The sequence below is a fragment of the Hordeum vulgare genome, chromosome 5H (assembly GCF_904849725.1).
Source record: "Hordeum vulgare subsp. vulgare chromosome 5H, MorexV3_pseudomolecules_assembly, whole genome shotgun sequence".
Taxonomy (NCBI): domain Eukaryota; kingdom Viridiplantae; phylum Streptophyta; class Magnoliopsida; order Poales; family Poaceae; genus Hordeum; species Hordeum vulgare.
Genome location: NC_058522.1, coordinates 116,832,953 through 116,858,962, shown reverse-complemented (window position 1 = coordinate 116,858,962; position 26,010 = coordinate 116,832,953).

Genomic DNA, 26,010 nt, shown 5'->3' with positions numbered 1-26,010 from the left:
GCAACTTTGACGAGGTGCATGGTTCTCTAGCTGAGATGCTTCTGCTTTGTGAGGAGGCTATGACTAAGGACTCTACCCCTCTCGATATTTCTGACGTGATGTTCACTGAGCTCTGGAACTGCATCATGAACCGCAAGGTTCCCATCTACGGTCCCTACTTGTTTGCCTATATTCGCCAGAAGTGGCACGACACCTATTTGATTGAGGAGTTCCACCTTTAGGCTGATTACTTTGTGCACGATCCTATCAGGCTCCGCATCAAGGACAAATGGGCCAACCCATCCACTTCATCTCAGCACATGGACACTTACACAGAGACTGCTGCTGACAGAGGCACCGCTTCTCAGTCCCACTCTTCTGCTATGCCATCTTGGGCAGTGAAACTAAAGGATAAGATGAAGACTCTCTTCTGTATGCAGGCCAAGGGACAGTATCAGACTCATGTGGCCCAGAAGGAGAACCGTCAGAGGCACAAGCGTTTTTTGAGGACACTTGATGTTGAGATCTCCAACGGCTCAGAGGACGACATCACTCCAGAGTCTGCTTGGATGCGGGCTCAAGGTTATCAGTGGTCTGATGTAGAGGAGGAGGCGTCTGAGGAGGACAATGAGGAGGAGCAGGACGATCCGGATGCCACGGACGGGTCTGTGGCTGATGAGGATGAGGAGTGACCACCTATGTCATTAGTTGTGCCCCTTTTTGGTGTCTTGTGCCAAAGGGGGAGAGAGTCCAGGAGCTGGATTTGAGAGTTGAACTTTCCTTAGCTTTGCTTATCTTTCGTGTTTGCTTTGAACTTGGTTTGCTTTTATTTGCTATCTTTGCTTTGTGTGATGAGAGACTTGAACTAATGTGAGATTTATTTCCATCATATGTTGTGAGTCATATGCTCCTTATTTTTATATATCTCTATCTTTATGTTCACATGCTATTCACTATGCAAATCCGGTATTGTCATCAATCCACCAAAAAGGGGGAGATTGTTAGGGCATAGTTTATGCCTAAGTAATTTTGGTGATTGATGACAGTACCGCAAAGGACTAACCGTGTGTGTTAAGATTTCAGATAACACATGTCAACGGCACAAGACGACTCGCCCCCTCTTTCTATGGAACAGAAGCACGGTGTACTCTACGATTCTCTTCCTTTGAGTCATAGGAACGCCGTACTATTAAGAGGGGCCCGTAGTGGAAAGGTTTGGGTGGAATCAATTTTGCACGCACACACTTTATCTCCTTTCCCCTTACCTACAATTTTGGAGTGGCTCACGCCTTTGTGTTTATCTCATCTAAGCAAATGGTCCCTCAGCGGTAGTACCGTTGTGCCTAGTGGTTGTACCGCTAGCCCTAGCGGTAGTACAGCTAGAGTGCTAACGGTAGTACCGTTGCAGCGAGCGGTAGTACCGCCCCTGGTCAGCGGTAGTACCGCTCCAGGAGCTTAGTACCGCCTTCCTAGCGGTTGTACTTCGACGGACCTTTTTGCGAAGACTTTCTTGGAGGTGGTTGGCCCGGTAGTGCTTATGCACTACCATGGGCCCAGCGGTAGTACCACTGCAGCCAGCGGTAGTACCGCTGGAGTGCTAGCGGTAGTACCGCTGCAGCCAGCGGTTGTACCGCTAGGCTCGGGCTATGAGTGGGAAAATGGTTGGATTTTTTCCCCACTATATAAGGGGTTCTTCTAGCTGTGGAACCCTACCTTTGACCCTCCCAAGCTCCATTGTTGCTCCCTAAGCTCAAAAGTGCCCGATCTCTCTCCCTAGCCAATCAAACTTGTTGATTCTTTAGGGATTGGTTGAGAAGGCCTAGATCTACACTTCCACCAAGAGAAAAGTTGATTCCCCCACCAATCCCTTGCGGATCTTGTTACTCTTGGGTGTTTGAGCATCCTAGACAGTTGAGGTCACCTCGGAGCCACATTCCATTGTGGTGAAGCTTCGTGGTCTTGTTGGGAGCCTCCAAGCTTTGTGTGGAGTTTGCCCCAACCTTGTTTGTAAAGGTTTGGTCGCCGCCTTCAAGGGCACATATAGTGGAATCACGGTACGTTGCATCGTGTGAGGGCGTGAGGAGAATACGGTGGCCCTAGTGGCTTATTGGGGAGCATTGTGCCTCCACACCGTTCCAACGGAGACGTACTTCCTGTCAAAGGGAAGGAACTTCGGTAACACATCCTCGTCTTCATTGGTTCCACTTGTGGTTATCTCTAACCTTTACTTTGTGTATGCTTATGTTGTTGTCTATCACTTACTTGTCTTAGTAGCTCTTGTTGTTAGCTTCATAATGGTTCACCCCATTGTTGCTATTCTTGAGAACCCGTATGTTGTTTACCCTAACTTGCTAAGATTAATTAAAAAGTGGTCGTTGCCTATTCACACCCCCCCCCCTCTAGTCAACCATATCGATCCTTTCACTGAGGAAGAACAACGTGAAAATCCTCAGCCTGATGAAAGTCGCAATCCTGAGCAAAATCCTCAGCCTGAGGATCAGGCTGACCCAACTCCAACTCCTAAGCAAAACCCTCAAGCTGGTCACGATGAACCAATTCCTCCTCCAGAGCAAAACCCTCAAAAGGAAGCTCCAGTTGACGACATTCCTCAACCAGAGCATGCTCCTCAGCCTGAAGCTCAAGCTGATGAAATTCCTCACCTTGAGGACCATGCTGAGGACAATGCACCAGATCCAGAAAATGCCTTTGTCGTCCTCAACCCAGAATCTGCAATAGTTGTCTCCCCTCAAGTCAAGCCGCAAAATCTTCAGCCAATGCAGCGTCAGCCGTTCTCCAAGCGGCCAAAGTTTCAAAAGGAGTCCTTCTTTGAAGAACGCATGTTCTTCATCGGAGAAAATCCCTATGACAAGCCTCGCATCAGGCATCTGAAGTTTTGGACAAGGACACAACTCAACTACTATGCCTCTGTGTTGTGTGGAAGAAACAAGATTTTCCAGCACAGGCACATTCCTCACGTTGAGCTTGAAGAAATTCCATGCTTTGCTCCAGTCCTCAACGTCCTTTTTGAAGCTGGACTCCTCCCAATGTGCTCAGATATCTGTGATTGGAATAGTAAACTCATTCTTCAATTCTATGCAACTCTGCACATATCTGGAGATCCAACAGACTTGAACACATGGGTGTTGTATTTGATGACGCAGAACACACACTTCAAGGCTCCTGCCAATGAGCTGTTGCGTGAACTTCTGGTGTCAATTCCCTCAGAGCAGGCAGTAAAGCTGTATGATGAACGTGAGCTGGCAAACAAGCTAATGGATGTCCTCATGAAGCCTTTGGCTAAGGTGCAACCACCAAGAACAACCTTCCTGGTCCATGAGCTGAAATATGAACCCAGGACGGTTTACAGAATCCTCTGCAGCCTTCTTGCGCCAATCAAGAGCCATGATGATGAAGAAGACGTCGCAGGCATCATGAAGAATATCCTGTTCAACATCACACATGGCATTCCCATCAACATTCATGATTTCTTCTTGAGGACTTTGGCCGAAAATGCTATGGCCCCTTTTGACTTGAAGATTTACGCTCCATGGATCATGAGATTCATCAGAACCAGGTCAGGCATCAATTATCACGCTGATTTCAACAACCATATCGGTTATATGCCTCCTCTAAGGGTCAACAAGAAGACTTTCGAGCCTGTTGAAGGAAAAGGCAAGTTTGTCATTGATGAAGGCAGTCGGCCCCTTGATGGCCAGTTCAAAGTGCCCGAAGCTTATTCTTCATGGGATGACACTGAAACCCATCCTCCAAGTCATGTTGCTCCTAGGGTGATGAATACCAGAGAGCTTCTTCTCAGTCTTCACCAGAAGGTGGATCGGAATCACAAGTAGGTCAAACGCCAGTTCGGCGCCATTGTGAAAACCCTCAATGAAATGAAGAATGCTATGAAGCTTAACCATCATTATCTTCATGAGGTTTTGATCGCACCTGGGCTACACTCGCTCATTTGAAGACTCCAGCAGAACTTGAAGAATTGGAGTTTGTGCGGGACTTCGACTGGTCGTGGCCACCAAAGAAGAAATTCAGGCCAATCCCAGTTCCAGACCTTGAGGATAGTTTGTTTTCTTCATTCCACACTGCTGAATCAGATGAAGAACAACAAGACACTGCCACCGGTCCAAGGAGGAAGTCTGCTCCCAAGAATCCTCACGCGTCTTCCTCAACTGCCAAGAAGTGAAAGTCTTCACGGACGTTAGTCCTCAGTTTGTCCCTTTTTGTCACTTGATGACAAAGGGGGAGAAAATTGAGAGTTAATCTTCACGCGGGATATTTTGGGGGCTTATAAACTATATTTAAGTTACAAACTATTGGCTCTTCTGAAGTGTTTTATGTAATGAGTTGTAACTTAAGCCCGATGATACTCTGACGTTTTTGAATGGTTTTCTTCGCATGCTTATTCCTCAAAAAAGTTAATGCACGCATGCTGGAATTCGTCAGATACCATTTGTCATCATGCATCCTCAATTTCTTCATACTATATGTCATATGTATGCATGATTTACAAGACTCAAGGGGAGAACTCCATGATATAAATCATCAATGTGCATTTGCTGTGAAAAGCAAAATCCTCAAGATATGCACATCTTCAGGGGGAGTCTCTCTGAATCTTGATTTCAAATTCCTCAAATGAGTATTTACACTTCATATGTTTATTCCCGTCGAAGACTTAACCTAATTGTCATCAACCACCAAAAAGGGGGAGATTGTCAGTGCATCTAGTGCCCCTTAGTGATTTTGGTGGTTTCAAGACTTATAGGTTAAGTATCTAATGTGTTCTTGAGTGTACACAGGATCTATAAGTTGCTGAGGAGTTTGAAATATTCGATGAATATCGACCCCTAAAAATGTATATCTTCTGTTGAAGAAATTGGTCTGAAGCTGAAGAATTGAATCGCGAAGAATTTGCGACGAAATTGATATTCCTCATGAATATATTGAAATTGAGGAATTCGGAGTGTCTTGAAGAAAATCAATTTGATGACTTTGAAGCATGAAGATTTATTCTTTCTATTTTGTTTTCTTCACAGTTGAGTAATAGGAACACCGTACTGTTAAAGGGGGTCGAGGTAACACATTGGAATGAATTTCCTCATGATGCTCAACCCAAGCCTAATCCTACCAAAAGCCTCAAGTAAGGAATATGAGATACATGAGGACTCTCACAGTTGAGGGTCCCGACCGTTATCGATAGCCACGCCACATCATTGGTCTTATCCACACCAACGGTCATATTATTGAAGGGCATTAATGTCAAACCATGTCGGGATGCTCCCAGGCTATAAATAGCCGCCGCCCACAACCATTAGTTGGTTGGCTGCTCCGTTAGAAACTGACACTTGTCATAAGAGCAACCCAAATTCCTCAGAGTCTTCAAGAGTAATTCATCAGTGAGGAAATACCCCAAACACCAAACCACAAACCGAAAACCAAGTGATTGAGCATCACTGAATAAGTTGTTCATGTGTGGGACTGAAGCCTTTTACCTTTGAGGATTGTGCATCCTCCAGACGATTAAGCGTCATGGTCTAGAGCAATCGAGCAGTCAATTGTGGATCGCCAGGTGACCAAGTTTGTGAGGGTTTGGAAGTTTGCCCTGAAGACTTACCACGAGTGTTGGGCGAGGACTGTGTGTTCTTAGCCCAAGGAGAATACGGTAGGGACTGTGTGTCTCGGGACTGTGTGTCCTTTGGTTTCAATACCAAGCCGCTCCAAACCAGATGTACAACTGTCACAGCAGTTGGAACTGGGTCATCAACCACTATCTTCACTATGAAATGGGTTATAATTCCTCAACTCTTTATATTCCTCAGATTATGTGTTGATGATTTTCACTGTCACTGTTTGAAGAATTTGCTGAAGACTTTATCTGACATTCCTCAACCCCAAATTCTTCACGCGAGTTAATCCTCATCTGTTTTCTGCGTGCGTGCATACTGTGCAAACTCTTTTCATATTCTTCATCCTGAAAAACTGTTGTAGTAATACTTTGCACTCCTGATCCTTTGTTGTTTCCGCTGTAAGTTAGTCATCAGTGAGGAATTTCCTCAAAAGGAATTTCCTCAGTGATGAAATTCTAAAAATCTCCTATTCACCCCCCCCCCTCTAGTCGATATAACGCACTTTCATCCATACTAGTTGAGCACAGCACAAACCAGCAGCAATATACTCAGCTTCAGCAGTGGAAAGTGACATGCAGTTCTATTTCTTGGAGGACCAATAGACTAAGGATCGTGCGAGGAAATGGCATGTGCGTGATGACTGATGTTGACTTGCGATCCACATGGTCATGAGCATAGTTAGAGTCAGAATATCCAACGAGATGAAAATTTGAGCCCATGGGGTACCATAATCCAAGCGTTGGTGTGTGAGCTAGATATCAAAGAATATGATTCATATCCTTATGGTGTGATTCCTCCGGTGTTGCTTGGTAATGGGCACACATGCAAGCATTAAGCATAATATCTGGCCTAGATGCACACAGGCACAATAAAGAGCCAATCATGGAGCGATATACCTTCTGATCGAATTCTTTACCATTTTCATACCTGCATAGGTGGTCATTGGTAGGCATTGGAATTTCAACGCCTTTGCAATCTTGCATGCCGAATTTCTTTAGGACATCCTTTAGATATTTCTCTTAAGAGATGAAGATGCCATTGCGTTGTTGACAAATTTGAAGACCTAGAAATAATTTCAACTCCCCATCATGGACATTTGGTATTCTTCACCCATCATGTAGCCAAATTCGTTAGTGTAACATTTGTCAATACAACCAAAGATAATGTCGTCTACATATATTGGCACAGGAATAGCTCATTGTCATAGGAATTTGTGAAAAGAGTTGGAACAAGTAAACTGGGTTTGACGCCTTTCTTCATGAGGAATTCCTTCAACGTGTCATACCACGCCCGAGGGGCCTACTTGAGGCCATACGAAGCCTTGTTGAGTCTTAAAACTTTGTCATGATGCTTTGGGTCTTCAAAACCTGGGGGTTGAGCAACATATACATCCTCCTCAAGATTACCATTAAGGACTGCACTTTTCACATCCATTTGATAGAAGGTGATATTTTGACGGTTAGTATAAGAAAGCAATATACGAATAGCTTCAAGTCTAGCAACAGGTGCAAAAGTTTCATCAAAGTCAATTCCTTCAACCTGTGTCTAGCCTTGTGCTACAAGTCGTGTCTTATTCCTCACTCCATGAACATCTTCGTCTTGCTTGTTTCGGTAGGTCCACTTGGTACCGATGATATTGTGCGTGTGAGGATCAGGTCGCTTCACAAGTTCCCACACATTGTTAAGCTTGAATTGATGAAGTTCTTCTTGCATTGCTTGAATCCACTCAGGCTCCATGAAGGCTTCATCAACCTTTGACAATTCTATGATACACACAAAGGAGGAATGCCCACAAAAGTTAGTTAAATATGAAGCTTTTGAGCGACTGAGGGGACCTGCTGCATTGATGTCATCGAGGATTTTGTCAATTTGCACTTCATTTCCAACCCTTGGATGCGCCGGTTGAAGACTTTGCTCGGGTTGAGGAATTTGATCAGCAGCAATTTCCTCGGGTGCACTAGCCCGAATTTCTTCGTTGTTTGGGATGACCTCTTCAACAGGTAGAGGTTTTTTAGTGGGGATGATATCTTCAGTACATTGAACCAAATGGATTCCTTAGGAGGCATTTCATCTAGCACAGGAGTCAGGTCCTCCCTTTGTGAGCTGTTAGTTTCATCGAACCGCACATCTACAGTTTCAACAAATTTGTTGTGATAGTTGTTGAAGACTCTGTAGGTATGCGAGTCATTTCCATAACCAAGCATAAAACCCTCATGTGCTTTCGGTGCAAATTTAGAGTTGTGGTGAGGATCTCTTATCCAACATCTTGCACCAAAGACTTTGAAATAACTTACATTGGGTTTCTTCTCAGTGCGGAGTTCATATGAGGTTTTCTTGAGGAATTCGTGAAGATATACCCTGTTGGTGATGTCGCAGGAAATGTTGATTGCCTTAGGCCAGAAGTGAAGAGGGGTTTGATATTGTTCAAGAATGGTGCCATCCATCTCAACAAGAGTCATGTTCTTGAGCTCCACGATGCCATTTTGCTGACGAGTATATGGGGTAGACAGCTCATGAGTAATACCAAGTTCATCAAGATAATCATCAAGACCAGTGTTCTTGAACTCTGTCCCATTATCACTCCTGATGTTCTTGATATTGACATCGAAGTTCATCGAGGCCCTTGAGGAAAATCGTTTGAAGACTTCCTGCACTTCAGTTTTGTAGTAGATAATATGCACCCAAGTGTAACGTGAATAATCATCAACTATGACAAAGCCATATAAAGATGCTGCATTGGTTAGTGTGGCATAATAGGTTGGTCCAAAGAGGTCCATATGAAGGAATTCAAAAGTACGAGTGGTGATGATGATACTCTGCAAGGGGTGTTTGTATTTGGTCATCTTTCCAGACTCACAAGCCCCACACAAATGATCCTTGAGGAATTTGACACCCTCGATGCCAATGGCATGCTTCTTCTTTGCAAGAGTGTGCAGATTCCTCATGCCTGCATGACCAAGTCATCGATGCCATAGCCAGCCCTCTGAGACTTTTGGAAGTAGGCACGTGGCCGGCTATGGACCTGTAGAGAAATCAACAATGTACAAGTATCCTTTACTAAAGCCTTCGAAGACTTTGGATTTGTAACATTCCATGATGACTACAAAACGATATTAGCCAAAGATGACAATCATATCAAGATCAGAAAGCATTAAGACTAGCATGAGGTTAAACCCAAGGGATTCAACAAGCATGACTTTGTCCATGTGTCGGTCCTTGGATATAGCACCTTACCAAGACCCAATACCTTGTTTTTTTCTTTTGTGTGTGTAGGTGATATGCTTTAGTGGTGATGGAGTCAATGAAATGTTCATCAGTAGATTTTTTTCACCAATCATGTGATTAGTACATCCACACCCACTCAGTGGTTTTGGGGTTGTCATCCTGCAGATGAATTAGTACAGCTTACCATCTCATATGATTCAGAGTAAAGAATATGATATCAAATTCATCATACTTGAATTTTATCACATAATGTGGAGTTAAGACAATATGAGGACATGTGAAATGATGATCATTTCATCATGATTAGCTTGCGTCCTTTTAAGCATTTCCTTAGGTCTCCAGCAAATTCTTCAGATGATCAAGTTCATCTCGAGACCTCACCTACATAAGAGGTTAGTTCAATTTCTTCACCACCCACATCCAAAGGGGTGGCAAAGAGTTCATCATCTTGCGAGAACCATATGAGAATTTTGGCATTCATGTTGATGCACTTCGTTACATAGGAGGGGGGTTAGTGCACTCAAATGCATATGCAAAGAAATTCTTCGAGGATTTATGAACATAATTCTTCTGGTATTCATTACCCTTGTAGTTTCCTTGCATACCAGAAGCATTAGAACGAGTATGAGTAGAATTTTAACCATATGAGGAATTTGATCCTCATGAAGACTTTGGTCCACTTTAGGAATTTGATATGGGTCCTTGTTCTTCATGGCTGGTGTCATGAGGACATTCACCTGAAGATTTTCCAAGCTGCTTTTGGGAACCCAGATTTTCCTCAAGGGTAGTCCATTCCTACAGTTAGTTCGAACATATCTAGGAAATACTTCACCATTTTGATTTTTGAACAGTTTATAGTTGGAATTGAATGACTCATAAGAGGAATATGAAGTTTCACATGCAAAGCTTGGTAAACTAGATGGATCAACATGAGGTCCTTTTACGGCAACCCATGAGGTTCTGGGATACTGCTCAACTTTGCAGTATGATCCATCAGCATTGAATTTCCTCTCAAATGCAATACCCACTTTCCTACGGTTTTTGTTCAGAATCTACTTTCTGAGCACATCGCAAAGTGTTCGATTCCCTTTGAGACTTTTGTATATGCATGTCACATACAATTCCTTCAACCCTGCATTTTCATCAGTGACATTTGTGGGTTCCTCAAGTGAGGAATTTGTGACCACAAATACAGTTTAAGAATTTGTAGCAATAGAAGCATTTGAAATTTCAGGTGAATAATTAGCAGATTCCTGTCCGATGCATTTCATACATGGTGGAATGAATTCTTCGTGAGTGGAACTGATCTGTTGAGCGAGCAAAGAATCATTTTCTCTTCGAAGATCATCATGAGATGCTCTTAGTTTCTATTTACTTTCTTTGAAGAAATTCATAAGAAAGTCTCTCATGATTAGCCAAGAGAGTTTCATGACATTCTTGAAGACTATCAAACTTAGACTAAAGACTTTGAACATCATCAGTCAGGGTTTGAGTTCATCCATTTCCTCGTTCAATGGATCATCGCCTTTATCTAGTAGTTTCTGAAGCTTTTGAAGAGCATATTGTTGCTTAGTGGCAATATTAACAAGTTTGTAGTAACTAGGTTTCTGATAATCATTAGGTTCACAGTCACTTCAATCAGAACAGGAACTGTCCTAGGGTACCTTGGCACCTTTTTCCATAAAGCAATAGGAGGGAGCAAAGTCGTCGTCGCAGTCATCAGTGTTGTTGATGTTGTCATTTTCTTCGAGGTTGAAGATGGACTTGCTGACGAATGTGGTAGCACGGGCTAGAATTGCCACACCACACTCTGACTCCTCCTCAGATTCTTCCTCTTCATCACATTCCTCAAATTCTTCCTCAAAGTCCATTTCCTTGCCAATAAGAGCCCGAGCGTTTCTGAAGTTGTTCTTGTTGTGCGTTGAGGACTTTGATGATGAGGATTTTGAGGGTTTCTTCTTTTTCTTCGAGTCATCAGAACTGTCATCCTTGTACTTCTACTTCTTTGATTCCTTTACCCAGCAAGGACAATCAGCAATGTAGATACCAGACTTCATGCATTTATGGCAAGTCCTTTTCTTGTAGTCCTCACATGAAGATTCTTATTCCTCGCATCTCCGTTTGAAGATTTTACGAACCGGCCTCATATGGAGAACTTCTGGAATTTCCTCACAAGCATAGCAAGTTCCTGACCAAGTTCTTTAGGATCACCAAGACTACAATCAGATTCTTCTTCTTTGAATGAGGAAACAGCCTTTTCCTTCAGTGCACAAGATCTTCCATAGCTTGGTCCATAGATCTCTCTCTTCTCAGCTTGTTGGAATTCATGAGTATTGAGTCTCTCAAGAATATCAGCAGGATCTAGTAATTTGTAGTCTCTACGCTCTTGAATCATCAGAACTCGTGTATCAAATGAAGAGTCAAGAGATATCAGCAGTCTCTTCACCACCTCATGGTCGGTGCTGTCAATGGCCCCAAGAGCTTGTAGCTCATTGGAGATATCAGTGAGGCGATCAAAGGTTTGCTAACAATTTTCATTATCGAGTCGTTTGAAGCGATTGAAGAGATTACAAAGAACATCAACCCGAGAGTCACGTTGAGTAGATACTCCTTCGTCGACTTTGGACAACCTATCCCAGATGAGCTTTGCAGATCCCAAAGCACTCACTCTACCATACCGACCTTTGCTCAGATGGACACACATGATACTCTTTGCTTGCTGGTCGATTTGCTTGAATCTCTTCACATCGGCAACATTTATAGTTTCAGATACAGTGGGAACAACCCTTGCCACAACATACTATAGATCATTGTCAATTTCTTTAAGATGCATGCGCATCTTATTTTCCCAGTAGGGGTAGTCCGTCCCTTCAAAGGTAGGACATCATGCGGTGACCTTGATCATACCTGCGGACGACATAACTAAAACTCTAGGTGGTTAAACCAAAATCACACATAACAAGGGAGTACCTTGCTCCGATACCAATTGAAAGTATGTTATATCGACTAGAGGGGGGTGAATAGGAGATTTGTATGAATTCGTCATTGAGAAATTTTCATGTGAGGAAATTGCTAAGTCACAAACAACGTGCACGGAATTAGTACTCAGGTGTAAGCGTAACATTGCAAAAGCATTGTCATCATGATGAAATGAAACATACACTTAGCGCGAGTAGCATGGTTACGATACGCACGTGAAGAATTAGTGAAGAATTTGAGATGAGGGAATTGTGAAAGTCCTCAGTTCAAATTCTTCAAACAGTAATGATCAATTTCATCAACACGTAAATGAGGAAGTAGAGGAGTTGAGGAAATAGAACCAGGTGCTCGGTGAAGACAGTGATTTGATGGCGCAATTCCAACTATTGTGACAGTCGTACGTTCGGTTTGGAGCGGCTTGGTATTTAAACCAAAGGACACTAAGTCCTTACTGTACTCTCCTTGTGCTAAGAACACAAAGTCCTCACCCAACACTCGTGGTAAGTCTTCAGTGCAGACTTCCAAAATCCTCACAAACCTGTTCACCTGTCAATCCACAATTTAGTGTTGGATGCTCTAGACCATGACGCTTAACCGTGTGGAGGATGCAAAATCCTCAAAGGTAACAAGCATCGGTTCCACACAAGAACAATCTATTCAGTGATGCTCAATCACTTTGGATTTTGGGTTTGGGTTTGGGTGTTTGGGTTTTTCCTCACTTGTGGCTTTCTCTCAAATTCTTCGAGGAATGGGTTACTCTCAAATGACAAGTGTCAGTTTCTCTCTCAGAGCAGCCAACCGACTAGTGGTTATGAGGGCAGCTATTTATAGCCTAGGAGTAATCCCGACATGATTTGACATAAATGCCCCAATGATATGACAGTTATGTGGATAAGGTTTGGGGGCAGCTGGCACACAACACACCAAAGGTTGAAACTTTCAAGTTGTGAAAGTCCTCATGTCGCTCATATACCTCATTTGTAGGTAATTCACACTCGTGAAAACCTAACTGCTCAGTTAGAGAAATTTCCTCACAGGCGGGAAGATCTTCATCTCTGTCACTCAACAAATTGACTAAACTGCAGAAGGTTTCCAAAGGCTTCACTCGAAGGATTAGGTATGTGTAGGCTTAGAGATGAGCATCACCCGGAAACTTTTTCGTAGTATTACATCGACCCCTGTTAACAGTACGGTATTCCTATGACTCAAGAAAAGGAAAATGAAACTGTAAAAGTATAAGTCTTCACGCTTCATTATCCATAGATCAATCTCTTCCGGAATACACCAATTTCCTCACTTTCAAAGTCTTCAAAGAATTGTCAAAGTCTTCAAATGAAGACATTTATTTTTAGGGGTCAACTTTTTTCGGAGATGTCAAACTCCTCAACGGCATATAGAGCCTGCGTACACTTACAAACACATTAGTATTTTAACATATAAGTCTTCAATACACCAAAATCACTAAGGGGCACTCGATGCACTTACACTTCTCATTAACACAATTAATTTCAGCATTAACAATATTTAAGAAAGGTCTACCAAATATAATGGGACAAAAGCTCTCTTGTTTGGAACCAAGTACTAAGAAATCAATAGGGTACTTCATTTTTCCACACAAGACTTCAACATCTCTAACAATTCCAAGGGGCGAAATGGTGTCTCTATTTGCAACTTTAGTAGTGACATCAATATCTTCAATTTCAGAGGGTGTTATGTCATTCATAATTTCTTGATACAAGGTAGAAGATAGAACACTAACACTAGCACCCATGTGACACAAACCATGATAACAATGATCACCAGTTTTAACAAAAACAACATGCATGCCAACAACTGGTTTGTTTTTGTCTAACTCATCCTGATGGTTTCTAACACGTTTTATAATTCTGGCAGCTTCATCACATAAGTAAAATAAGCCGACCATCGATATTATCAACTAGGAGATCTTTAGTCACAGCAATGTTAGGCTCAACATTATTTGTTCAGAAGGCTTAAGTGTCCTAATATGACTTTTGTTAACCACAGTTGCAGCTTTATCATGTTCCTTAATACTAATAGGGAAAGGTGGTTTCTCAATATAAGCAGTAGGCACAACTGGATCAACATGATAAACCATTGTTTCTTCTTTAACTTTAATAGGTTCCTCTAATAATTTCTCAATAGGTGGATGATATTTAAACCACTTATCCTTAGGGAGATCAACATGAGTAGCAACTAATTCACATAAAAGATTTATTGGTAAACTTATCAAAAGTATCAGTTTCCATAAAAGATTTGACACAATCAAACTCAAGCTTTATACCTGACTCTTTACCTTTGTTGAGTTCCCAATATTTAGGGTGTCATTTAATTATTTCCAAATGATCCCATTTGAATTCAATATTTCTATTCATGTAGGAACCAGTAGAAGAAGAAACGAGTATTAATTGATCATTATCAGAAAGCCGAGCATAATTTTTTTGTATAATCATTTCTCTTGAGAGCTCATGCTTGGGGAAAGTGTGCATCATAGATCTGATACTACCACGAGATTGAGCGATGCATTCTCCTTCATGAGGCCTGCTACCTCTTGAGCCTGCGTTGGTTTTTCCCTTGAAGAGGAAAGGGTGATGCAGCACAGTAGCAGTAAGTATTTCCCTCAGTTTGAGAACCAAGGTATCGATCCAGTAGGAGTATCAAGGCAAGTCTCCAAAGTACCTGCGCAAAAACAGCAAACTTGCACCCAACGCTACAAAGGGGTTGTCAATCCCTTCACGATTGATTGCAAGGTGAGATCTGAAGGTGGAAAGTGCAACAAAGTAAAAGTGTAGAGCTGAAAATAAGATGTGAAGTAGACCCGGGGGGCCATAGTGTTCACTAGAGGCTTCTCTCATGATAGCAAATATTATGGTGGGTGAACGAATTACTGTCGAGCAATCGATAGAACCGCGCAAAGTCATGACGATATCTAAGGCAATGATCATACATATAGGCATCACGTCCGAGACAAGTAGACCGATACTTTCTGCATCTACTACTATTACTCCACACATTGACCGCTATCCAGCATCCATCTAGTGTATTGAGTTCATAACAAACAGAGTAACGCCTTAAGCAAGATGACATGATGTAGAGGGATAAATTCATGCAATAGATATAAACCCCATCTTTTTACCCTTGATGGAAACAACATGATGCGTGCCACGCTACCCCTTCTGTCACTGGGTGAGGTCACCGCACGGTATGAACCCAAAACCAAGCACTTCTCCCATTGCAAGAATTATAGATCAAGTTGGCCAAACGAAACCACAACTCAAAGATAATTACAAGGATATGAAATCATGCATATAAGAGATCAGAAGAAACTCAAATAAGATTCATAGATAATCTGATCATAAATCCACAATTCATCGGATCTCGACAAACACACAGCAAAAGAAGATTACATCGGATAGATCTCCATGAAGATCATGGAGAACTTTGTATTGAAGATCCAAGAGAGAGAAGATGCCATCTAGCTACTAGCTATGGACTCGAAGGTCTATGGTGAACTACTCACGCATCATTGGAGAGGCAATGGTGTTGATGAAGAAGCCCTCCGTGTATGAATCCCCCCTCCGGTAGGGCACCGAAACGTGCCCCAGATGGGATCTTACGGAGAGAGAAGTTTGGGCGGCAGAAAAGTATTCTTGTGGCTCTCTCCCGTGGTTTCAGATTTTTAGGGAATTTATAGGCGGAAGAGGTAGAGCAAAGGAGCCACGCGGGGGCACAAGCCTGCTAGGCGCCCCCCCCCCCCCCAGGCCGCGGCTAGGGGGCTTGTGGCCTCCCCCGGGAGCCTTTGCCTTGTTTCTCAAGTTCCGTGCGTATCTTGTGTTCCGGAAAAAATCTTTTCGGAGGTTTTATTCCGTTTTGGACTCCGTCTGATATTCTCCTCTGAAAAAGGTCAAAAACACGGAAAAACAGGAACTGGCACTTGGCACTGAGTTAATAAGTTAGTCCCAAAAAAGATATAAAATGCATACAAAACATCCAAAGTTTGACAAGATAATAGCATGGAACCATCAAAAATTATAGATACGTTGGAGACATATCAAGCATCCCCAAGCTTAACTCCTGCTCGTCCTCGAGTAGGGAAGTGATAAAGACTGAATTTTTGATGTGGAATGCTACCTAGAATGTAACTTCTTTCATGTGACATGAATGTTCAGATCTGTAAGATTCAAAACAATAGTTCGCTATTGACATGAAAACAATAATACTTCAAGCAAACTAGCAAGGTAATGATGAACTTTCGAAATAACAAGGCCCAAGAAAGTTATCCCTACAAAATCATATAGTCTGGCTATGCTCCATCATCCCCACACAATGAATTTAAATCATGCACAACCCCGGTTTTGGCCAAGTAATTGTTTTCGCACTCTTACTTTCTCAAACTTTTTCAACTCTCATGCAATACATGAGCGTGAGCCATGGATATAGCACTATAGGTGGAATAGAGTGTGGTGGAGGTTGTGAGGCAAAAAGGAGGAGATGATCACATCGACTCGGCGTATCAACGGGCTATGGAGATGCCCATCAATAGATATCAATGTGAATGAGTAGGGTTTACCATGCAACGGATGCACTTAGAGCTATAAGTGTGTGAAAGCTCAAAAGAAAAACTAGTGGGTGTGCACCCAACTTGCTTGCTCACGAAGACCTAGGGCAATTTTGAGGAAGCCCATCATTGGAATATACAAGCCAAGTTATATAATGAAGATTCCCACTAGTATAAGGAGGTGACAAAACAAGAGACTCTCAATCATGAAGAACATGGTGCTATTATGAAGCACAAGTGTGGAAAAAGATAGTAGCATTGTCCCTTCTCTCTTTTTATCTCTTTTTTGGATGGGCTCTTTGGCCTCTTTTCATTTATTTATTTTTTTGGTGGGAATCTTTGGCCTCTTTTCATTTTTCCTCACATGGGACAATGCTCTAATAATGATGATCATCACACTTTTATTTATTCACAACTCAACACTTATAGCAATGATGACTCTATATGAAATGCCTGTGGCAGTGTACCGGGATGTGCAACGATCTTGCTTAGTGTATGACGTTGAAACATCTCGCTAGCTATCTTACAATCATGAAATGGCAATATGAAAGTGACGACACATGTCATGAGACGGAACAGTGGGAGTTGCATGGCAATATATCTCGGAATGGCTATGAAAATGCCATAATAGGTAGGTATGGTGGCTGTTTTGAGGAAGGTATATGGTGGGTTTGTGCACCGGCGAAAGTTGCGCGGTACTAGAGAGGCTAGCAATAGTGGAAGGTGAAAGTGCATCTATACCATGGACTCACATTAGTCATGAAGAACTCATATACTTATTGCGAAAGTTTTATTAGTAATCGAAACAAAGTGCTAGACGCATACTCCTAGGGTAAGGGTTGGTAGGTGTTAACCATCGCGCAATCCCGACCGCCACACAAAGGATGACAATCAATGAATCAATTATGCTCCTACTTCCTAACATAGCGGTTCACCATACGTGCATGCTACGGGAATCACTAACCTCAACACAAGTATTTCTAGATTCACAACACCCTACTAACATGACTCTAATATTATCAAATCCATGTCTCAAAACTAATTGAGAGGAATCAAACTTCTCTTTACTAATCAATGCACATGAATATGGAAGTTTTTACTATATCCTCTTTGGATGCCTATCATCTTTAGGACTACTTTCATAGCACAAGCCAATTACCCAGCTACTCAAAGAGAGCACTCTCAAAAAGATATAAGTGAAGATTGAGAGTTCTTATTTCTCGAAAATATAACACCGTCGTGCTCTAAAAACATCTAAGTGAAGCACTTAGAGCAAAGTTATCTAGCTCAAAAGATATAAATGAAGCACATGCGAGCTAAATTGCCTAACTCAAAAGATATAAGCGAAGCTCAATGAGTATTCTAGCAAATTCACGATGAGTGCATGTCTCTCTCAAAAAGGTGTGCAGCAAGGATGATTGTGACACAATAAAAATTAAATACTCCTATAATACACGATGCTCCACGCAAAACACAAATCATGTGGTGAATAAAAATATAGCTCCAAGTAACGTTACCGATGGATTGAAGACGAAAGAGGGGATGCCTTCACGGGGCATCCCCAAGCTTAGGCTTTTTGGTGTCCTTGAATTTGGCTTGGGATGCCTTGGGCATCCCCAAGCTTGAGCTCTTTCCACTCTTTATCCCATTGTCCATGAGAACATCACCCAAAACTTGAAAACTTCACAACAGGAAACTTAAACAGAAACTCGTGATATCATTAGCATAAGAAAACAAACTACCACCTCTTTAGGTACTGTAGAAAACTTGATTTCTATTTATATTGGTGTTATATGACTGTATTCTCACTTTTCCATGGCTAGTACCCCCCTATACTATCCATAGTTTCATCAAAATAAGCAATCAACACAACAAAAATAGAATCTGTCAAAAACAGACCAGTCTGTAGCAATCTGTATACTTCGTATACTTATGGTATCTCACAAATTCTGAACAATTATGAAAACTTGGGCAATTGGCATATCAACCAGCAGAAAAAATAATCAACTCAAAAGCTCTTTCTGGATAGGAATGAAAAATAATTTCGTGAGCGCAAAGTTTCTGTCTTTTTCAGCAAGATCAAACAACCATCACCAAAACTAGTCATAAAGGTTTTACTTGGCACAAACACAAAAAGAAACACAAAAAACACAATCATAACAGAATTATGATGGTGTGGAGACAACAAAACAAAAAACAAAAAAGCAAAGATAAATTCATTGGGTTGCCTCCCAACAAGCGCTATAGTTTAACGCCCTTAGCTAGGCATAAGGCGATAGAATCACGTATCGTCGTCTTTGGTACTCAAACCATAAGTAGCCCTCATCATGGATTCATAAGGCAATCTTATTTTATTTCTAGGAAAATGTTCCATGCCCTTATTTAATGGAAATTGAAATATGATATTCCCTTCCTTCATATCGATGGCAGCACCAATAGTCCTTAGGAAAGGTCTACCAAGAATGATAGGACACGTCGGATTGCAATCAGTATCAAGCACAATGAAATCCACGGGTACATAGTTACTATTTGCAATAATAAGAACATCATTGATCCTTCCCATGGGTTTCTTAACAGTAGAATCCACAAGATGCAAATTATAAGGGCACTCATCAATCTCATTGAAGCCTAGAACATCACATAAAGACTTTGGAATAGCGGAAACACTAGCACCCAAATCACACAAAGCATTGCATTCATAGTTTTTGATCTTGATTTTGATAATAGGTTCCCACTCATCATGAAGTTTTCTAGGGATAGAAACTTCCAACTCAAGTTTCTCTTCAAGAGATTTCATCATAGCATCGACGATATGATCGGTAAAGACCTTGTTTTGGCTATAAGCAGGTGGAGAGTTTAGCATGGATTGCATCAAGGAAATACATTCAATCAAAGAGCAACTACCATAATTGAATTCCTTGAAATCCAAAGTAGTAATTTCATTACTACTCAAAGTTTTGATATCCCCTACTCCACTTTCGATGCTTTTAGCATCAAGATAGACAGACTCCGAATCATTGGGTCGTTTCTCAACCAAAGTGGATTCATATCCAGCCCCACCATCATTAGGTTTGACATTAGAAAACAAGGATTCAATGGGAGTCACACCAAGCACTTTAAGATCTTCGTGATTCTCATCACATATTTCAGGTTTAGCGGCCATTTTATTACTAAGGTAGCCTGTTTATCAGAAATCTGGCCTGCCAATTTTTGAAGACGAGCAAACTAAGAATTTAGCGCAAGGAATTCTTTGGCCATATCATCAACTTCTTTATTCATAAAAGCCATAAAAGAATTTTGCTACCTTAGTTCTCTATGAAAGTAACTATTATAGTCAAACTGTGTAGACATGAAGCCTTTAACACTAGTTTCAATCTCTTCCAACCTTTTATAGTAAGCATCATAATCCTTTGGTTGGGCCATACAGGTCTTAACAGGCAGACAAGTGCACAAGCGAACAGAAATCAAGCGAAGGAAAAGGTCGAACAAAAAAGGCAAATATTTTTGTAAATTTTTGTTTTTCAGAAGTGGGGGAGAGCAAAACGAGAGGCAAAAAAGTAAATGCAAGAGATGAGTTTGCGACAGTTACTTGGATAAGCTTCACTTAGAATAGTCCCTAGTGCCAGAAATTGACACTTTGGAGGAAGACTATTCTTGACTTGATGCTCCCCGGCAACGGCGCCAGAAATTGGCACGTTGACAGGAGACTATTCTTGACCTGATCCTCCTCCCCGGCAACGGCGCTAGAAATTCTTCTTGCTACCTCTTGAGCTTGCGTTGGTTTCTCCCTTGAAGAGGAAAGGGTGATGCAGCGCAGTAGCAGTAAGTATTTCCCTCAGTTTGAGAACCAAGGTATCAATCCAGTAGGAGTATGAAGGCAAGTCTCCAAAGTACCTGCGCAAAAACAGCAAACTTGCACCCAACGCTACAAAGGGGTTGTCAATCCCTTCACGATTGATTGCAAGGTGAGATCTGAAGGTTGAAAGTGCAACAAAGTAAAAGTGTAGAGCTGAAAATAAGATGTGAAGTAGACCCGGGGGCCATAGTGTTCACTAGAGTCTTCTCTCATGATAGCAAATATTACGGTGGGTGAACGAATTACTGTCGAGCAATTGATAGAACCGTGCAAAGTCATGACGATATCTAAGGCAATGATCATACATATAGGCATCACGTCCGAGACAAGTAGACCGATACTTTCTGCATCTACTACTATTACTCCACACATCGACCGCTATCCAGCATGCATCTAGTGTATTGAGTTCATAACAAATAGAGTAACACCTTAAGCAAGATGACATGATGTAGAGGGATAAATTCATGCAATAGATATAAAACCCACTTTTTACCCTTGATGGCAACAACACGATGCGTACCTCACTACCCCTTCTGTCACTGGGTGAGGTCACCACACGGTATGAACCCAAAACCAAGCACATCTACCATTGCAAGAATTATAGATCAAGTTGGCCAAACGAAACCCACAACTCGAATATAATTACAAGGATATGAAATCATGCATATAAGAGATCAGAAGAAACTCAAATAAGATTCATAGATAATATGACCATAAATCCACAATTCATGGAATCTCGACAAACACACCACAAAAGAAGATTACATCGGATAGATCTCCATGAAGATCATGGAGAACTTTGTATTGAAGTTCCAAGAGAGAGAAGAAGCCATCTAGCTACTAGCTATGGACCCGAAGGTCTGTGGTGAACTACTCACGCATCATCGGAGAGGCAATGGTGTTGATGAAGAAGCCCTCCGTGTCCGAATCCCCCCTCCGGCAGGGCACCGGAACGTGCCCCAGATGAGATCTTGCGGAGACAGAAGCTTGTGGCGGCGAAAAAGTATTTTCGTGGCTCTCTCCCGTGGTTTCAGATTTTTAGGGAATTTATAGGTGGAAGAGGTAGGGCAAAGGAGCCACGGGGGGCCCACAAGCCTACTAGGCCCCCCCCCCGAGGCCACGGCTAGGGGGCTTTTGGCCTCCCCCGGGAGCCTTTGCATTGGTTCTCAAGTTCCCTGCGTATCTTCTGTTCCGGAAAAAAACTTTTCGGAGGTTGTATTCCGTTTGGACTCCGTTTGATATTCTCCTCTGAAAAAGGTCAAAAACACGGAAAAAACAGGAACTGGCACTTGGCACTGAGTTAATAAGTTAGTCCCAAAAAAGATATAAAATGCATACAAAAGATCCAAAGTTTGACAAGATAATAGCACGGAACCATAAAAAATTATAGATACGTTGGAGACGTATCAAGGCCAAAAATTATATATATAGTACCGGTCACGATGAACTAGATGCATATGACAAAACTTCTCATGAAATTCCAGCTTCAAGCGATTCTAGACCCATGATCCAATACCATCCAATAGACTATACCACATAAATACCTTTCCCTCCAAAGATAAAGGGAAACCCTTCTTATTGACTTTTTCCTCGGGTAAACCTGCAAACTTAAATAATCCACAAACCTCATCTACATATATCAAGTGGTAATCAGGATGAGTTGTATCGTCTCCCGCATAAGAATTCGCTAGCCATTTCTCTAACATACTCGAAGGAATCTCTTAATAAATATTTTTAGAAAGTTAAGTAGGTTGATAAGCGGCTTTTGACACTTCCGTTCGAGGCAAAGATGCCCCGAACAAACCACTCATAGGATTACTATCCATAGTAACAAGCAACAGTAAATTTCAGCATGTACCAAAAATGTTTCTTTATCAAAGGCACTTCGCTCCCCGGCAATGGTGCTAGAAAATAGTACTGATGACCCACAAGTATAGGGCATTAATCATAGTCCTCTCGATAAGTAAGAGTGTCAAACCCAATGAGGAGAGGAAGGAAATGATAAGTTGTTTTCACCAAGGTATTCTCTGCAAGTGCTGTGAGTAACAATGATAAATAGTTTTATAACAAGATAATTCATAACAAGTGACAAGTAACAACACTAGCAAGTGTGCAGCAACATATCCCAATCCTTTTTAAAGCAAAGGACATGCCTAAAAGTACTCCTATATGAAGCAAGCGCTCCCGAAGACGCATGAGAGTTTTTGTCTAGTCATGTTCGTCAAGTTGAGTAGATTCGCGTTTGTTACTTTAATTATTTGATATGTGGCTGGACCGTTGCTAAGGTGTTGTTCCTACTTGAACAAGCGACCCACTTATGAATATCCCCTCTCACAAGCATCTGCAACTATGAAAAAGAATTAATAAAATTCTAACCATAGCATGAAACGTGTGGATCCAAATCAGCCCCTTAGGAAATAACGCATAAACTAGGGTTAAAGCTTCTACCACTCTAGCAACCCATCATCTACTTATTACTCCACAATGCCTTCCCTTAGGCCCATAGCATGTTGAAGTGTCATGTAGTCGACGTTCACACGATACCACTAAGAGAAGGAACAACATACATATCGTCAAATACCGAACAAATACCAACTTCACATGATTACTTATAACAAGACTTTTCCCATGTCCTCAGGAACAAAAGTAACTAGTCACACAACATCAACATGTTCAATATCAGAGGTGTAATAATGATGATTAAGGATATGAACATGATATATTTCACCAAGTAAACCAACGAGCATCAACTATGATACATAATCAACAGTACTAGTAACACACATGTACCAATCTGAGGTTTTGAGACAAAGATTGAATACAAGAGATGGACTAGGGTTTTCCGGAGAGAAATTTCCCCAGGAGAATCTATCTATCGGAGGGAAAAAGGGCCTCTACCCATGAGAAGAAAGTAGCTACTATCTTAGAGTCAAGGCCATATTTATTGCTAAACTCATGAGAAGGGGAAGTTTCCATGAAAGATTTAAAACAAAGAAAATTAAGTTGTATACCTAACTCTTTACCTTCATCGAGTTCCCAATCTTCAGAGGTGTGTTTAATCTTTTCCAGAAGATCCCATTTGATTTCAATAGTCTCCTTCATATAAGAACCGATAGCGCAAGAATCGATTAATGTTTGATCATCATGGGAAAGATGAACATAAAAAAAATTGTATAATCAATACCTTTGAGAGCTCATGGTTGGGGAAAGTGAGCATCATAGATTTAAGACTCTTCCAAGCTAGAGCAATGCTTTCTCCTTCACGAGGCTAGCAATTATAAATAAAATTCTGCTCATGATGAATTAAATGCATAGGATAAATCTTCTGATGAAATTCCAGCTTCACGCAATTTCAATCCCATGATCCAATATCATCCAATAACATGTACCACATTAGTGCTTTTTCCTCCAAAGATAAAGGGACAACTTTCTTCTTAACCTTGTCTCCGGGTAGACTTGAAACCTAAAACAATCCACAAATCTCATCGACATATATCAAAGGGTAATCAGGATGAGTTGAATTGTTATAAGGATTAGCCAACAGTTTCCCTACCATGCCCAAGGAATATCTTAATAAATATTTTCAGTGGGTTCATTAGGTTTAGGAACAATTTCCTCAACTTCCGTTCAAGGTGAAGATGCCCGGAACAAGCCACTCAAAGGGTGGCTGTTCATAGTGATAAGCAATAGTAAATTTTAGCATATACCCAAAAAGTTTCCTTACTGATTTCCACTTACCAAAGGCTCTTCACACCCCGACAACGGCGCGACAAAAGAGTCTTGATGACCCACAAGTATAGGGGACCAATCATAGTCCTTTCAATAAGAAAGAGTGTCTAACCCAACGAGGAGCAGAAGGAAATGGTAAGCAGTTTTCAGCAAGGTATTCTCTGCAAGTGATGTTAGTAGCAATGATAAATAGTTTTGTAGCAAGACAATTCGTAACCAGTGACAAGTAAAAATAGTAGAAAAGGTCCATCAACATAGGCCAATCCTTTTTATAGCAAAGGACAGGCCTGAAAGTACTCTTATATAAAGCAAGTGCTCCCAGGGACACATGGGAATATATGTCTAGTCATGTTCATCATATTGAGTTAACTCGCGTTGGCTACTCTCATAAATTTTATATCTGGGTGGACCGGTGCTAAGTTGTTGTTCTTACTTGAACTAAAAACCTACTTATGATTAACCCCTCTCTCAAGCATCCGCAACTACGAAAAAAGAATTAAGATAAACCTAACCATAGCATGAAACATGTGGATCCAAATCAGCCCCTTATGAAGCAATGCATAAATTGAGGTTTAAGCTTCTCTCACTCTCGCAACCCATCATCTACTTGTAACTCCACAATGACTTCCCTTAGGCCCATAACATAGTGAAGTGTCATGTAGTTTACGTTCACATGACACCACTAAAGGAAGTAACGACATACATATCATCAAAATATCGAACGAATACCAACTTTATATGATTACTTATAACCAGACTTCTCCCATGTCCTCAGGAACAATAGTATCTACTCACACCTCATCAACATGTTCAACATCAGAGGTATAATAATAATGATTAAGTATCTGAAGATAATGTCTTCCACCAAGTAATCCAACTAGCACCAGCTACAAGATGTAATTAACACAAGTAGCAACCCACAGGTACCAATCTGAGGTTTTGGTACAAAGATTGAATACACGAGATGAACTATAATTGAATATGAGATGGTGTTGGTGAGGATGTTGATGAGGATTGGTCCTCCCACGAAGGAGTAAGCGTTGGTGATGACGATGGCTTCGATTTCCCCCTCCCAGAGAGGAATTCCTTCGGCAGAATTGCTCTACCAGAGAGAAAAAGGGTGTTTGCCCAGGTTTCCACCTCGAGACGGCGGTGCTTCGTCCCAAAAGTTATGTCTTGATTTTTTTTCTAGGGTAAAACACACCATATAGGAGAAGAGACACGTCGGAGGACCAGCAGGGGCCCCACAAGCCATCAAGGCACGGCCTGGGGGCTGTTGGCTTGTGCCGAGTTGGATGCCCCTCTTCGGTATATTTTGTCCCAATAATTCTTATATATTCTATAAAAGGTCTCCGTGATGTTTCAAGTCATTTGGAGCAACTTATTTTTTTGCTTTTTTCTCGGTTTCTCGGTCCAGAATTCTAGTTTCCAAATACTTCCCTCTTGGTGATGTACCTTGCATATTCAGAGATAAAAGGCATAAGCATTACATAATAATAGGGAATAATGGACAATAATAAGACAAATATCAATGAAGATGCATGATGCAAAATGGACGTATCATTGATGCCTCGGTTGATGAAGATGGTCTAGCTTCCGGAACTGGCATAACTGCAGACCTAGTCTAAGTCTTGAACTGAGTAGTTGTAGGAAGAGACGAATCATCATCATCACTTCTGGATCAAGGTGTGTGAACTGCATCAACTTCATGCTTTAGCTTCTCAACAGTGGTAGCCAACTCCGTCACTCTGATATCTAGGTCATGGAATTTAGCCTCCACGATCCTCTCAAGGCTCTTCCAGTTCAGCAAAAATTTAGAGATATTCTTCTCCATCCCGTGGATGGTGCTCACAAGAAATGACATGTGCTCCTCTCTGGTCCTCAACCATGCAGTTGGAGCTGCTCTAGCTGCCTCTACATATGTTGTTTCCTCTGCTTGTTCACGAGTTGTAGCTAAGCTGGGATGGCTGGGGTGCATCACTACCTCGTTGTCTTCAAACTCTGGCTTGAGTGGCAGGTGTGGATGA